The following is a 5,413-nucleotide window of genomic DNA, read 5'->3' as shown; positions in this document are numbered from 1 at the left end:
GCAGACTGACGAACCTGCAGCCTGCACAGTGTGAATTATGCGAAACAGCACCGCCATGTGGTCACAAGCGTTAACTACACCTATACTCATTTATTCACAATAACATACAGTTACAATATTAAAATCACTGGTAGGTGAAGTGAATACAGTAAATAAGTACATTTTCTGGTTACAGTGTCACCTCACAGTGATTTACCGTATTATAAAGCACACTCTAAATAAATGTCTATTTTTTAAATCTATTTTCATACATAAGTCGCACCGGATTATAATAAGGCGCTTTTATGTGACACTAGTAAGAAAAAAGTTCGTCATGTTTTTCTTTCTAGTAAAGTAAAGCTAAGCTAAGCTAAGTAAACAAACCTGTAATTCTTAAAAAAAAAAAAAAAACATTTTCTTTTAAAATCAAATGAGTGCTGGATCTTAGTCTACACAGATTTCTCTACTGAAAACTGTTTATTTGGGTGAGCAAAGCGCATCTGTTTATTTACAATAAGTATAGATTTCCAGATTTCCACTAAGGCTGGGTGCATTCTAGTGCAAAAAATAATGTATATTAGAACAGTGGCGGACTTGGCAGTGGCAAAAAAATATAAAACCCACCTGTGCACAACATTGACCCATGCCAGCCAGCAAAAAGTTATGTTACACTGTGCATGATCAAATAGTCTTCACTGCTGTTTAAGATTATATTATTTGTCTAAACTCTATGTCTAACTTTTAAAAAGCTTTAAAGCTTGCTATATTACTGTATTGCACACACTGCAGCAGGTTGTCCGGGTTTAACATTGCTTTGTCTTTTACTATAAAATACATTTTAGCCCATTGTGAGGACTTATAGCACCACATTTTCCCCTCTGGGGGAGGCTTTTTTATTTATTTATTTTTTCTATTTTTGAGGACCACCCAATTGTGTTCTCGTGTTTGGATTCTATTTCCAAGTCTACCTGTAGGAGATCCCAATGTGGCATGGTGTTCTTTGTGACACTCTCTTGTACAGTAGGTGTGGCATAGAAGGCACACAAGCACAAACATAGATGAGCACTTATTAAAACCATCATACATTTTTTTAAATTAATTTTATTTAAAATGTATTTTTTTCCCATGAGAAGTGCAAACCAATAAAAAACATCTGGTTTCAGAGGGTTAATACTGGTCTTTTATGAGTAAAATGGTTGAAAAACTGCTCATTAAGATGCAAGCATACTCTATGCTGCTAAGCTCAATGGTTAACCAGCTCTTGACCAGCAAATTGTATTTGTAGATGCTTGGTCACACTGGTGACACTTGTTCGCACTGGGAAACAGTTGTATTTCTTGCTGGTTATCTAGCGTGCTCAGGTTGATTGTGCTTGTAGATTTTGTGAGGTAGACATGCTATTTTTTCTATCTTTATCAATGTATAGTATCAATGTGTTTTTGGACAGTGACACCATTTGTGTAACTTTGCTTTTGTCCAATGGTGAACAGTGAACCTAAATGAAACAATCCACCAAATGTAATTTAATATGAGGGGTTTAACAAAAATATTGCATTAACATAAAGGTAGAAAATAAAGACAATTTAGACAATTCCTCCTCTTCCACTGGCTCAAAAGTAACTGGACCGATGAGCAGTTTTCTATCATTAGAAGTAACCAATTTGATTTCTACATTATTTTAAAAAATCTCAGCACCCTGAGGACCCTGGAGCCGCCTATAGAAACCAACTTATTGACTTCTGGACTGACTGTTTTTAAAGGCTTGCTCAGTGCTTGCAAACTTCTCTATCTCTTTTGATTGTAATGATTAAAGTTTTATTATTTCTATAGAGAAGGAACTATGTTACGCTGCTGACAGAAGTACATATGATGATATGCATGTGGTATATTCTCAAAGCAAGAGTATGTTGAAGCAGAATTTACTCATTATAAATATTATATATATATATTTTGTCTGTCCATATACGCTCCAGCCCTGTTGAAACAAAAGCAGTGGACTGGAGGGTGGCTGTGTGCTCTTGTGCCACTCAGCACTCCCATTCAATCCTGGCTTACTCCCCCAGCAGAGTCAGCGCTGGGGTGAGTGGGTTTTAACACTGGTCCCATCGGCTGCTTCTCCAAACCCATCCGTGTGTTCGGGGGGCCAGGGCAGGGGAGAAGAAGGCACTGGGTTTCAAGCTGTGCAACAAAAGCAGAGGGTTGCACTTACTTAAAATGATGAGTAGACTAAAATCACAGTTACATGGTTTTCTCACCTAAGTCCCCGCAAGTAATCGACTGGTCAAGACGTGTTTAAGTCTGAAGTCTTTAGTTTCTTTAGTTTTTTTTTTTAGATCATTAGTTTTGCATTGGCGCTAAAATGCCAATCTAGCTAACCAGTCATGGAAGCTTAGGGTGTTTCCAAACAAGACAAACCAATGTGTTTGTTATATTGTATACATTTAGTCCGGTTAATTTTGGTTTCACGCTGCAGTTTGTCTTACTCTCTTTACGTGCGGCAGGTAACACAGTAGAATGAACAAACCATGAACAATACAGTGTCTTTCTTTAGTTCTGTTTATAAATATGGGTTAATCTACAGTTACAGTAGATACAGGAGTCACAAACATTAGCACCTATACTGCTGCGTCAGTTCTTTTTGCTCTTTTTTTGCTGAGCGGTTGACAGTCCAAATCACATAGACCATGATTCAGTTATTTAGACCGAGCCCACCTCTTTTTGTCATCTAGGCAGACTGATGGAAGTTTTTGGAAGTGAGCCTTCCCCATCACCACCACAGATCAGCTGCCCATCGTCCAGTTTATTCCACATGCCTCAGACTAGTTGCTTACTCTCCACAACCGATTACAAGTTTTTCACTGGCGAGTCTTTATTTTATGTTTAGTATTTTGTCTAATTCTTTGTCCTGCTACCACATTTCTGTAAAGCTTCTTTACAGACATCAGTTGTAAAAAGCCCTATATACATCAATTTGATTTAATTGTGTTATAAAAATGATATTACCACATGTTTACCATGTTGGCACAAGTAACAATCTTGGCCCCCACAGTAACATAGTAAAACACAATTGTAATACAAATGTTTATAAGGTTGTCAGAAGGTAGATATTGTATTCCAAATGGTTATTATGGGTTGCTTTCATATCCCATCTGGCTGCTAAGGAGTTGTTATGGTATTTCATAGTGTTGCTAAAGTTTTGCTAACTTTTAAAAGACTCATTCACCATATACTGTCTTTATTAAAGAGCACTGGCCTTCGTATGGATTTTAATCAATTGCAGGTGATATGTGCCTTTTGAAACATAAATCTTTTTGCAAATGTGATTGGAGTATTTTGAAAAGCAGTTTCAAAAATGTTTTTAAAAAAATGGAATCTTTTAAAGAAAAGTCGACATGAATAAAAATAAAAAAATCTAAATCATCAGTGTGACCTGTGCAAAGGTTTGGACACCCTAATCACTGCAAGGACCCAGATTTCTTGGGATTTACATTTTTTTTATTATAAAAAACAATAGAACTGCACACTGAGTTTAAAATTTATTTTTTTAAAAACATTTGAATCTTTTAAAGAAAAGTAGGTTTGAATCATTTTTCAAAAACATTTAAATATGTTACGCAGGTTATTACAATCACTGTTATAAAGACTGCAGTATTATGATTATGTTAAAGCAGACCGGGTTTTACATTCTGGGGGGACTCATGGGGTTATTTGCAGGGCGCCTTGACCTCCTGATAGAGATCATGATTGACTAGCTGATAGAAACAAACCACCTGTACAGTACAGCTCTTATAAAGCACTGATACCACTTGGCTGCCCTCTTGTGGCAAATGTACATACATGCACTACATACTGTATCTATACATAGTTACTGTATATAAATACATACAAACAATGAATACTTACAGTACAAGGCGGTGGGTAGCGGTGTCAGCTAACAGCAAGAACACCAGGGTTTGATTTTTAACTGAGGTGATTGGGGTCTGAGAGTTTGCAAGTTCTCCCATTGTCTATGTTTGCCGTTCAGGTGATGGATGATTTGGATGGATTGGCGGCCTGTCCAGGGTGCATTCTGTCTGGGAAAACAGACATTTGTGCAAGTTGTGAGGTGTTGACTTGTGAGTAAAGCCAAACACTGGCCAGCGTACTCAGGGAAAGTCGACATGAATGAAAATAAAAAATTTAAATCATCAGTGTGACCTGTGAAAAAGACACCCTAAGCACTGCAAGGACCCAGATTTCTTGGGATTTAGATTTTTTTTTGTTATAAAAAAAAACAATAGAACTGCACACTGAGTTTAAAATGTATAGATACATTGGCATTTAATTAATGAATGTAATAGTTTGAATTAATTTTATTATTACATAAATATAATATATATTATATACATATAACATTTACTATAATCCTTACAACACTATTTTAATCCCATTCTTTTGTCACAAATGGTTTATCCAGAAATTGTTTATCCACATATGAATAAGGGCTAAAAACATATCCACAAATTATTTATCCATATATGAATAAGGGCTACAAAAAAAAAGTCATGTGTAACAATATACAGCTGTGGAAAAAAAATCCACTTCGGTTTCTGAATCAGTTTTTCTGATTTTGCTATTTATAGGTATATGTTTGAGTAAAAATAACATGGTTGTTTTATTCTATAAACTGCAGACAACGTTTCTCTCAAATTCCAAATAAAAATATTGGCATTTTGAGCATTTATTTGCAGAAAATGAGAAATGACTCAAATAACAAAAAAGATTCAGAGCTTTTATAATTATAAAGTTGTAGTTAAGTTTAGAGTTTAGAGTTAAGAAATCAATATTTGGTGGAATAACCCTGTTTTTTAATCACAGTTTTCATGTATGTAGTGGAAGAAAGTTTGTTCCACCATTGGGGAACTCTGTATGAGAACAGTCTGGATTGTTTTTTTGTGAATGTTTGGTAAAGCGAGGCGACGTTCGTTGGAGGAGAGCAGCGGCTGGGAGGTAACGTAAGCCTTCAGGAGTGAGTGCAGGTAGGAAGGAGCTGTTCTGTCATCACCTTGTAGGCATTTGTAAGAGCTTTAAATTTGATACAAGCAGCCACTGGTAGCCAATGTAGCTCAATGAGCATTATACTTTAAGTAGTTTTAAAACCAGTACTTTTAAACTTTTACTTGAGTATTTTTAAACCTTGGTATCTTTACTTCTACCTGTGTCATGAATGTGAATAATGTTGACATCTTTGGGTCTAGATGGGACCTATGTTGGCTTAAATAGAGCTGTAATGATAGGGCACATTTTTTACATACCCATTCAGAGCTAATGCCCATGGAAGTGACTATGCTAACACCAACACAAGCTTTCCCCATTGTATTGATAGTAGTGTAGCTTATCCTGGGGTACTATGATCCTATAGTCATGTGTCCAGTAGTGAGTCAGTAATGTGTGA

This window comes from Astyanax mexicanus, chromosome 4, assembly GCF_023375975.1.
Source record: "Astyanax mexicanus isolate ESR-SI-001 chromosome 4, AstMex3_surface, whole genome shotgun sequence".
NCBI classification, from domain to species: Eukaryota; Metazoa; Chordata; class Actinopteri; order Characiformes; family Acestrorhamphidae; genus Astyanax; species Astyanax mexicanus.
This window is presented reverse-complemented; position numbering follows the sequence as displayed.